The sequence below is a fragment of the Dendrobates tinctorius genome, unplaced genomic scaffold, assembly GCF_039654945.1.
Source record: "Dendrobates tinctorius isolate UK_male_01 unplaced genomic scaffold, ASM3965494v1 ptg000060l, whole genome shotgun sequence".
Classification (NCBI taxonomy): domain Eukaryota; kingdom Metazoa; phylum Chordata; class Amphibia; order Anura; family Dendrobatidae; genus Dendrobates; species Dendrobates tinctorius.
This window is the reverse complement of record NW_027361728.1, coordinates 42,894,551-42,906,602: the sequence shown is the minus strand read 5'-3', so window position 1 is coordinate 42,906,602 and position 12,052 is coordinate 42,894,551. Positions and strand designations below refer to the sequence as shown.

The 12,052-nt window shown below is 46.4% G+C and overlaps 1 long non-coding RNA gene across 5 annotated transcripts in view; it reads left to right on the top strand.

The window, feature by feature from the left end:
- LOC141092597 (uncharacterized) overlaps nucleotides 1-12,052 on the top strand; it is a 130,186-nt gene that overhangs the window by 42,393 nt on the left and 75,741 nt on the right. For all 5 annotated transcript variants that reach the window (XR_012232850.1, XR_012232851.1, XR_012232848.1 and 2 more), the window contains exon 4: nucleotides 91-262. This is a non-coding gene — a long non-coding RNA (uncharacterized lncRNA). The remainder of the gene's footprint in view (nucleotides 1-90; nucleotides 263-12,052) is intronic.

Below are 12,052 nucleotides of genomic sequence, written 5' to 3'. Positions count from 1 at the left end.
AACTACTCATATGAGTATTGCAAAGCAGGAAACGGCATCTGTCAATTTATGGCAATACTAGAAACAAACTACTTCTGTATCCCTATACAGGTCCCTGGAGAGGAGATGGTGCTGGGAGGAAGCACTGAAATAGAACCATTAAAGCAGCCAAGATGGGTTTTCAGTGACAGCCCTAGTGATAATTACCTAGTTTAAACTGCAAGATGTATTTGTCTACCATCACAGTTAATTACTGCATGAATTGCTTCTACATTTCAGTAAGGTAAAGGTTATATTTCTTTTAATACTTTATTATATTTAATGCATACAAATTCTCTTAATAGACACTGTATTTTGTACCCAGAAAATAATAGCCGTGACCAGGCAGAACTCACAATATACATTATAACTTCTCATTAAGCACGTATGAATTCTACTTTTAATATTTAAATCTCCAGCATAGAAAATGTGATGGGTATATAAAGAAATTTCTGTCCTCTTTCGCTCCTTATTGCCCCTTTAGAATGCATCTGACTGAAATGAAGTCTGCTTGTGTGAAACAATAGCGGTTATCAAATGGAGAATGGCAGTGCCAATGTTCAAGATTATTACTCATGAAAGAGAAGGGAGAAGATGAGGAGTGATTGATTTGTGTGGATGCTGGTGTGTCTGTTGGACTTGGCTAATGATGACAGCCCTTTAAAACCTTACATAAGATCACCATGACAGGCTGATGTCATGTCATCGCAGGATCATAAAGGATTAACATGACAGATCTCTTTAAACTTCAAGTTAGAAACATTTGCTGCTTGCAGTAAAGGAGGTAATGTTACTGTTGCATTTAATGAAATATTAGATCAGGACAATTATAAAGTTACTAGATGGTGGCCCGATTCCAACTCATCGGGTATTCTAGAATATGGCCAGCGGGGGTTATACTCACCTTCTGATGGCCCCGAATCTCCTCTCCATGCTCCTGCCATCTTTCGGTCCCAGTAATGCTTAGCGCAAAGGACCGAAGATGATGTCACTCTCGTGAGAGCGCGAGGTCATCAGCGGTCTTTCGCGCAAAGCATTACTGGGACCAGAAGATGCCAGGTGCGTGGTGAGAGGAAGGAAAGAGTCGGGGGGCAGTCGAAAGGTGAGTATATCACTATTTTTTATTTTAATTCTATTTTTTACAGGTTTATGGTACCCAGGGACTGGAGAAGAGTCTCCTCTCCTCCCGACCCGGGGTACCATCTGCACATTGAGTGCTATACCGGTTATCTCCCGACTGCGTCGCCGCTGACCTCCGTGCGGCAGGAGATGACCTGCGGCAACCGTCGGGAGATCAGTGGCTAGCGCCGTAGATCTCCCGACAGTAGCGGTGGCGTGCATCATTCGAATTCCGCGCCAATTCGCGTCCGGACTGTGCCTGTCGCTGATTGGTCGCGGCCGGCCGGGCGCGACCAATCAGCGATGCGGGATTTCCATTACAGACAGACAGACAGAATTAGATGATTTTTATAGTAGATTCCTTTTTTTTTATAAGATGTTTAGTTTTATTCTTAGTAATCTTCCAGACTGCCCATAGACTCCAAATCTTGGGCAGTCCACACTTATCTCTACACTGATATTCTAAAATATGAATACATATTAAGTAGCTTGCACGAGATATTGAAGTTGAAGTTGTGGGTGGTTGTGTGGGGGAAGGGGGAGGTAAGATGGCTATCAGGCACCCAGACTTCCAAGAAAGAAGGTAAACATGGTTTATTGCTATATTTACCTTATTAATCTTCATATACATGGCACTGAACCAGAACTTGTGAACACTGATTAGGAAGAGATTAGAAAGCAATGACCATGCTTTCTCGTCCAGACTCAATGTGATCACTGGGTATAAGGATAGAGCCATAGCTGCGGGGTGCCTGAAAATCCAGTCAGCTCTGCTAGGCAGACAAGATTCTGAAATTCCCCTGTAACTAAAGCTGGTATACCATCCCCAGTTAAAGGGTAAGTCAGCAAAAAAATAATGTATTTATCAACAACACTTTTAAAGGACTTTAGTAATTTTTTAAAAAGTAAAAATAACACTCATAGAGTGCTCGACAAAGAATATTAGCAAAACCAGACCCCTTATCTGTAAATGCCTGTTTTTAGATCATTACCATCATCAGAACAGAGTTGATCACTGGTTTGCTGGATGAGATACATTTAATGTACCTCATGCTTTGTGTCATCAAGATGACAAATGAGCTATAAAACAAGAAATGTTTAACAGTCTGTTGCTGTTCTATTGCCTGGTGTTATATTTCAAGATTTTTTTATGTGGATAGAGAGAAGCAAACATAATGCACCAACATTTTCATCTATTCCCTGCTTTCAAAGTCTATATGATTGATCGACACAGTTGAGTATATTGCTTGGCTGTCTCAATCAGTTACATAGACTTTAAATAAGGGCATTACTGTGTATGCACAACCACCTCAATGGACACAGGATCATTAGAAACACGTCCAGGTCTCATCTCACGCAAGTCAGTGTGGGGAGGGTGAGAGCTGAAAGCTCTGTGAGATGGGATGTGAAGTTTTTGTAATGATACACAACTCTGCTGTGTCGCAGCATAGACCAGTGAGAAGAGGAGGGTGTTTTCTTTCTCCCATGTGTATTGCTGCTTGCTTATGACTGGTCAACCTCATGCAGTGGAAGAAGTGCTTGTTCCTAGAGACAAATCTCTGGTAATACCTACCTTGTTTAACTATAGCATAAACTATAACCTAAATGTTACACGCTAATATCTCGGCAAGGGAGGGGAGTGGAAATTAAAAGATGAAAACTATGTTTTATTCAGTTCTGCATCCATTATTCCATGATGTGGCCAGTTTATCATGTTCAAACTTGTGAAAAGTTCTTTTTAAATAGGACCAGATGATTACATGATCACTGGGCTTGTGCTGGCATAGCAGAGCTGTGGGATCATAGCAGACCTAGATCAGCTCTGTCAGTGATCAATTCCACTGTCATGGGCTGTTTTCTTTTGTAACTGTGGCTCTTATGGCTGCTACAGTTACAGTGGAAATAGAGTTATGAAAAAAAGTTCCCCAGGGATCTTTAGTAATCTCTTGAGGAACTAATTATGTAAAAAAAAAATCATGTAAAATACATTATATTTAATTGTAAGAAAAAAGCCAAAATCAACCCATATTAAGTATCTGAATGACCGTTATAACCTAGAGAATTTATTCCGTAGGTTATCTGGTGTGAAACATGACAAATATAAGCAAAAAAGCTTTTTTTTCGACATTTACATCACAAAGCAGTGCTACAAATAATACAATCTGTCACATATAGTCGTATAAGTGAAAGAAAAAAAATATGACGGAGAAGGAAATATGAAAGAAATAAGGCTAGTCATTTCAGGCCATTCAGGCCTAGTCATTAAGGGGTTAAAGTGGCCACGATAGAAGTAAAGAGTATCAGCATAAACTGTCTGTAGTACATGGAACAAGGCGAGCCATTTATAAAAAAAAAAATAGGTCAAATAAAAATAATTTTGTTTTTTTTTATTTACATTTGTTTTCCTGAAAGTAGAGCAGGAATCTCATCGAGTTCTAGCTTCACCATTTCTTTGTATTAGTTTTCCTAAATAACTGTCACATCGGATTTATTTCCATTGTAAGCTTGTTAGCAATTTAAATTGTGTTGACAAGTAAAATGACTATACGATCATTTAATTGACCAATTAAAGTTCTATTTTCTTCCTCGACTTCAAAGTAATTTAGTGTTCAAGAGCCTTTCTGCAGCTCAAGGAAGGTGGTGGAAAGGATGGCCCCCCACTGTTCTGCTTGTTATGGAATATGTGAATGTTACGTATTTAAATATGAAAGAGTTTCTTATACTGGAAAGCTTGAAGTCTATCACAATAAAGAGATAGTAAGGTTAGCGAACCCACAATAAAAAGATATGTTAATTTTCAAAGCTCATAACCTATCCGTCTTCGGCTCAAAGACTGATTTATTCTAATATCCATTCCCTAAATGTATCAGTGTTCTGTAAATAAAGTCTTTTCTATTTGTAGCACATCCTTACCACTGTTAAATCCTTGGAAAACAGCCAGAGCCATACAGATAGTGTATTTAAAACTAAGTGAAAATAAAGTGAATATATTTTTTCCTAACAATTCTAGAATAGTATTTCCACCTCTCCCCAACTATAAAGTCCCTATTAAGTGTTAGGAGTGGCGGAAGGCACTAAATAAAAATATAATTAAAGTGCCTTCGCCACTCGGGGTCCACCGTGCAGAAGCTGGAAAAACCGCAGCTAAGTGAAGGCAGAGCAATCTGGCGGCAGTGTGCAAAGGGTTAAACTGCACCCAATTGCACTAAGCAAGCTCTGTTACAATCACAGAGGCTGCAAGCAAAAACCAAACACAGAAGCGCAGAGTCTGTTTAAGGTCACAGAATCTCAGCGATGCACATGCGGTATTTATGGTCACAGGATTATCCTTAGACATCAGGACTACTCCGTCTAGACCTACTGTACAGTAGAGACACATGTGCGTGGCATCGCAACTGCAAACGCCTGGCAGGACTGCAATCGCAGTGCAGCAATAATTGCGCCGCTGGCAAAACAACGCCATCATGCTGGTGCAATGCAGACGCTAAGCTACTGAGATAGATGGAGCAAATGCGCGTTGGCGCTAGCGCTGCTTCTGGCAGAACTCAAACACTCACACAGACGTAGTATCAGAGGAATGGGGGTTTCAAATGAGTCATTCACCAGTCCAAGCATCCATCAACAAACATACAGCAGCAAGTATAAATATACTAGCGCATGGCGGAACAGCCATGCGCGCTTTTTATAACGAACGGGACCTTCTGGAAATCTCCAAGGCTCCAGGAAGAGCCAATGGGATTCGACACAGGACCTGAGCACCTGACTCCCGAACTCCAATGGGAGCTCGTCCCATGAGCATGCTCAGATGAGGGAACAAAGGACTTAGCCTCTGGAGAGAGTTGCCGCAGGGCAATCTCCCCTGCAGCAGGAAAAGCGCAGGAGACTGCAGAATGTGAGGATCTAGATTTCAGCAAAGGAGAGGCAGAAATCTGACTCCTAACATTACCCCCCCTCCTAGGGCCCCCTCCTCCCTGAGCCCTCCGGACCACCAGCCTGTGCCCTGTGGTGGCATAGGGCACAAACTCGTCCGAAGGCGAGCTTGGTGTCCTGGTAGGTGAGACGGTAAACCGGGACACCTGGACGGCATCAGTGGAGGCAAGGTCAGCAGGTTTCAGAAGAGACACCTGGGAAATGGTGGGAGCGGCCGATGCGACAGAGCGTCGCCATGAGTTGGCGGCCGTCGCCACCCTCTGCCTAGGAAGGCTATCCTGAGCACATGAGGTGCATGCCTGAATAAATCTTTTGATGTCCCGAGCCCTGTGCAGCCACCAATACGCATCGGCCAATTGCTTCGTGGTTTGCTTATAGCCCCGATGGTTGTGCGTAGAGTTGAGCGACTTTTGGTTTTTTAGGGTCGAGTTTCGTTTCGTGAAACCCGACTTTTCCAAAAGTCGGGTCAAGCAAGATCGGCCGATTATAGGGAAAAGTCGGGGTAGTCCCGAAACACGAAACCCAATGTATGTCAATGGGGAATAAAAGTCGGCAGTGAGAGGAGGACAGGAAACACACCTACAGTGCCCATTTGAATGCCAAAAGCATCAATTCTTCTTACTTAAGCTTGTCAACCTTAATTAACTTCATAATACAAGTTCCGCACTGAAAAATGGGGGTTATTTGGCTAAAGTTGTGGGGGGGTAGGGCTGGCTCCAGGTTTTCATGTGCCCTGGGCGAAAGAGCACCCCTTTAACACATACCACAACTCATCATGCTCCGATACGGCAGAGAAATAGCGGTATAGTACAATGAAAAATACTTCACTTTTTACATCTCATGACGAGGCCCATCTATTTCTCCATACAGAATCATTGGTCCCATATAATGTTTGAAACAGTATATGATGAGCTCCACATAATGCTACAGTATATGTTGGTCCCCATGGATGAAGCTCCACTGTCTTATGGGCCCAAATAATGCTCCAAACATAATGGGCCCCATTTCTAATGCTCTAGTGTATAATGGGCCCTGTAAATGCTGCTCCAGTGTCTGATGTCCACCTTTGGAATGTTCCAGTGTATGGTGGGCCCCATCTATCATTCTCCAGAGTATAGTGCTCCCCAAAAATTGCTGTCCCAACATTGATAACAATCAAATAAGTCTCCTCGCTAGAGAATCCCTGTACTAGTCTGGACTCCTCGTCGTCCCCATCTTCCATCTCACTGCACAGTATTTCAACCTTGCAAGAGCTGTGATCCTGAGCAAGCAGGGGGGGCCCACTCGTTGGCGACGGCATTGGCACAGGGCCCCTGATAGTACGGTGGTGTGTCTGATGGCGGGTGGGCCGAACCTGCACTTTCATCTGGATCTTCCTCTTTGTCACCGTGTAAGATGGAACTGTATATGGGAAGGGTAACCTGAGTTTCATCAGGGTCAGATTCAGTCCGTGTAGCGTGCGAGGGGATGTAGTGGTCTGGGTCAATGTACCAGCAGATTCATCGAGCAGTGGCTGGGCATCAGTGCACTTGTGTCGCCCCCAGGAGTACGGTCGCCACCGTGGCATTACCTTCCTCCTAGGGAGTGTGATGTCATGCTTGGGAGCAACGAAGGATCTCTCTAGCAGGTTAACTGATTGGGCGGCGTTATTCCCACGAGTCATGACCCTCCAAACAGCGTTCATGAAGGCAAAGTGTTTGTTTTACGTGGGCAGAATGGTTGCAAAGCTGAACCTTAAAGGGATGTCCAGAAGGGCACCACCAGGAGTGGAGCCTACGGATAAATTCGACTCCACCTGGGAAACCTCAACCATGCCAGCTACAGAACAGATGCACACATTGCAAGCTTAATTCCGTTAACGAACGAGACTCCGTCATGCCCAGCGGTCCGAGTCCGGCTTACTAGAGGGACACGTGAGACTCTGGCACATGAGATTGGCCAATAACTGGTGTGTCATGCCCTTACATGTCCGTGGCTGTTTGTGCGCTACACTGAAAAGGCCAGCGTTTGTCGATTACAGGTGCAGATAACCCGCTGAACAACGTTAGTGATGGGGATCACTGATTACAATTATTACCCGCGAACGATGATTTCCCAGTAAGTGCAGGTCAACCGCAGTTCCGGAATTAGGCCTAACCGTCATTCCTGAAAAAATGAAAACTTACGTGTGCAAACCACAGGTGCTGTAGCTTGCTTAACAGCTCGCCAGCCGTTCTCACGCCCAGTATGGCTTACACGTGATTGCACAAAGGTGAGAAAGGGTACCGTATCCCCGGATAACATGTATGGATAGCGTACACATTCAAAATATATGTCTATACATCAGGAGGCAGGCTCAGACGGTGTTAGGCCCAGTATGGATTGCACGTGTTTGCACAAAGGTGAGAAAGGGTACCGTATCCCCGGATAACATGTATGGATAGTGTACACATTCAAAATATATGTCTATACATCAGGAGGCAGGCTCAGACGGTGTTAGGCCCAGTATGGCTTGCCCGTGATTGCACAAAGGTGAGAAAGGGTACCGTATCCCCGGATAACATGTATGGATAGCGTACACATTCAAAATATATGTCTATACATCAGGAGGCAGGCTCAGACGGTGTTAGGCCCAGAATGGATTGCACGTGATTGCACAAAGGTGAGAAAGGGTACCGTATCCCCGGATAACATGTATGGATAGCGTACACATTCAAAATATATGTCTATACATCAGGAGGCAGGCTCAGATGGTGTTAGGCCCAGTATGGATTGCACGTGATTGCACAAAGGTGAGAAAGGATACCGTATCCCCGGATAACATGTATGGATAGCGTACACATTCAAAATATATGTCTATACATCAGGAGGCAGGCTCAGATGGTGTTAGGCCCAGTATGGATTGCACGTGATTGCACAAAGGTGAGAAAGGATATCGTATCCCCGGATAACATGTATGGATAGCGTACACATTCAAAATATATGTCTATACATCAGGAGGCAGGCTCAGATGGTGTTAGGCCCAGTATGGATTGCACGTGATTGCACAAAGGTGAGAAAGGATACCGTATCCCTGGATAACATGTATGGATAGCGTACACATTCAAAATATATGTCTATACATCAGGAGGCAGGCTCAGATGGTGTTAGGCCCAGTATGGATTGCACGTGATTGCACAAAGGTGAGAAAGGATATCGTATCCCCGGATAACATGTATGGATAGCGTACACATTCAAAATATATGTCTATACATCAGGAGGCAGGCTCAGATGGTGTTAGGCCCAGTATGGCTTGCACGTGATTGCACAAAGGTGAGAAAGGGTACCGTATCCCCGGATAACATGTATGGATAGCGTACACATTCAAAACATATGTCTATACATCAGGAGGCAGGCTCAGATGGTGTTAGGCCCAGTATGGCTTGCACGTGATTGAACAAAGGTGAGAAAGGGTATCGTATCCCTGGATAACATGTATGGATAGCGTACACATTCAAAATATATGTCTATACATCAGGAGGCAGGCTCAGACGGTGTCAGGCACAGTATGGATTTGACGGCCCAGACTACACAGCGGAGGAGCAGGGAGAGGTAAAGATTGCAAATGCTGGGGCCCTGCCCAAGCAAGGGGGGCCCACTCGTGGGTGTCGGTACTGGCACTAGGCCCCTCATAGTACTGTGGTGTGTCTGACAGCGGGTGTGCACCACTACCATCAGAGACACTTGATTGCACTATGAGGGACCCTGTGCCAGTGCCCGCGCCCAAGAGTCGGCCTACCCACCTGTCCAGGGCAACGGCACTCGCACGGTGTCGTGCGCTAGGTGGTGACCCCGGCCATGGGGGGGAGGCAGCACAGTTAGGGAGTTTTAGAAAGCGGCATATGTTGATGTTGGACATTCAGCTGATGCAAAAGGCGAAATAGGTCAAGTCCCAGGAAGAGGTGGACCAAAGCAAGCCATTTTTCTGTCACCCTATGTGTCATCAGGGGAAGGTGGGACAAAATCCTTGGAAACCCATGCATGGTTCATTTTAATGAAGGTTAGATCATCCACATTTTGGGTTGACAGACGGGTCCTTTTTTCTGTCAGGATTGATCCAGCTGCACTGAAGACTCTTTCTGATAGCACACTTGCAGCTGGGCAAGCGAGCTCCTGTAAGGCATATTGTGCCAATTCAGGCCAGGTGTCCAGTTTAGCGGCCCAATAGTCAAAGGGGAATGAACTGTGTGGGAGAACATCGATATGGGAGGAAAAGTAGTTTGTAACCATAGTTGACAACTGCTGTCTCCTGTCACTTTCCATCGATGCAGTATTACCAGTTGTGTGAGCGGTACTTGAAAAATCAGTCCACAACATTGTCATGGAACCCCTGTCTCCAACGCCACTTCTGCTGTGTGCACCATGAACACCTCTGCCAAGCTGCCCCCGGCCCGTACGGCTCGTGTGAGAACCATCACCGCTGCTGTGTGCTGGGAATGCCTCAAGCAACCGATTTACCAGAGTTGCTTGTTTATTAGCCAATATTAGGTCAAGGTTCTCCTGTGGCCGGTGTTCCCGGTGTCAATGATGCACTGCGAGTGCTGGTTGGAGGAGCACTTTCTGGCAAATCCACATCCCTCCAGTCACGCACAAACCCTGTACCAGACCTTGCCACGCCAACATTTTCACTTGCCCCACGAGATGCATCCTCCTCCCCTAAGTAATCATCCCCATCATCATCCTCCTCCTCCTCTTCTTCCTCCAACTCGTCCAGGAGAGGTCCCTGAGCAGACAATGGCTGAATGTCATCAAGGATTCCCTCCTCCTCTTCCTCCTCATCAACATTGGCTGCAGACGCCTGCTCCTTAAGGTGCGTCAAAGTTTGCATGAGCAGACGCATAAGTGGGATGCTCATGCTTAGGATGGCGTCGTCTGCGCTTACCAGCCGTGTGCATTCCTCAAAACACTGAAGGACTTTACAGAGGTCTTTCAGCTTCGACCACTGCACACCTGTCAACTGTCTGCTCTCAAAGTGCCTGGCCGTGTATCCTCCCACAAATGCATTATGGCCTGCCTCTGCTCGCACAGCCGCTCCACCATGTGCAGGGTGGAGTTCCACCTTGTTGCAATGTCGATAATGAGGCGGTGGTTGGGAAGGTGGAGCAATCGCTGCAGCTTCTGCATACGAACGGAGTGTAGAGGCGACCGGCAGATGTGCGCGCACAGTCTTCGCACCTTCTGGAGCAGGGCTGTTAGCTCCGGATAATTTTTGAGGAAGCACTGCACCACCAGGTTCAAGGTGTGAGCCAAGCAAGGTATGTGGCTGGGTTTTGAAAGGGCTATGGCTGCCACAAAATTACGGCTGTTATCACTAACTACCTTGCCTGCCTCAAGATGTACACTGCCCAGCCATGACTCAGTTTGTCGCTTCAAGTACTCGGCCAGCACCTCGGCGGTGTGTCTGTCGCCCAAACACATCATCTGCAACACAGCCTGCTGACGCTTTCCACTAGCTGCTCGATAGGGGGACACCTCGTGTGCAACAGTGGCAGCTGCAGATGGAGTGCTCGTACGACTGCGCTCTGTGGACGAGCTTTCGCTTCTGGAGGAGGAGGAGGAGGTTCGAACGCCTACAGCCAACTGTTTCCTATACCATGGGCTAGGCAGCACTGTATCACCACCGCTGTCCCCTGTGGACCCTGCATCCACCACATTAAACCAGTGCGCAGTGATGGACACGTAACGGCCCTGGCCATGCCTGAGGTGCACCTTTCCACTCACTGACTGCTTGAGTGCATGGACAATGCGGTCTTTTACATGATGGTGGAGGGCTGGGATGGCTTTGCGAGAGAAGAAGTGGCGACTGGGTAGGTCATAGCGTGGTACTGCATAGGCCATGAGTTCGCGGAAAGCTGCGCTTTCCACCAACCGATAGGGCATCATCTCAAACGAGATTAGTTTGGCAATGTGGGCGTTCAAACCCAGTGTACGCGGATGAGAGACTGAGTACTTTCTTGACCTACTCATAGTGTCTGGGAGGGTGAGCTGGACTTGAAAGCTGCATATGGTGGAAGTAGCGGTGGACAGGGCGGACTGAGAGCGGGTTGATGATGGTGATGGAGTTGGTGTTCTTTCTGATGGCCTAGATTCAGTATTTCGTTGATATAACAGTGGGATTCCCTGACTGCTGTGGCCTTGCAACGACACCTCATCATTTGCTGCTGTGCTAACCGTTGGGCTTACAGTGGGGGAAACAATGTAGCGTTGCTGACTACCTTCTTTGTGATCAGTTGCACATGTGGCACTTGAGGTTTGGTGTTGTGTCCACGCTTGCAAGTGCATGCTGGTTAAATGTCTAAGCATGCAACTGGTATTCAAATTTTTCAGATTTTTCCCTCGGCTAAAGGTCTTTGTGCACTTCTTACAGATAACCTTGGCCTGATCATGAGGATTTTGTTCAAAAAAGTGCCACACTGCACTCTTCCTACTTTGGCAGACATTTTGCGGCCTAGCACGCTGTGATCTTTTGACCCTCTAGACAAGCTGTCCAGCAACTCTTTTGATTTTTGGAACCTGTCTTTGGAGTGCTCCGGGCCTGCCAGATAACAGTTGTTGTGATGTCGATGTCTGCTGTGGATGCTCCTCATCTGAGCTATTGGAAGCAGCACCCTCTTCCCCCAAAGGTTTCCAATCTGGGTCAACAACTGGGTCATCCATCACCTCCTCTTCAATGTCATGTGCACCTTCCTCTGTGTCACCGTGTATGGTGGTATAGTGTGCGGGAAGGGGCACCTGAGTCTCATCAGGGTCAGAATCTGGCTCTGTACACTGCGAGGACAATGTAGTGCTCTGAGTGAATGTACCAGCAGAATCATCCATCAGCGGCTGTGTATCAGTGCCCTCCATGTCAGATTCATCTTGGCCTGGGTAATTCACCATTTCACTTGATAATCCAGGCATGGTATGTGAAAACAGCTCCATGGAGTAATCAGTAGTATGGCCTGTGTCATCCTTCAATCTTGGTTGG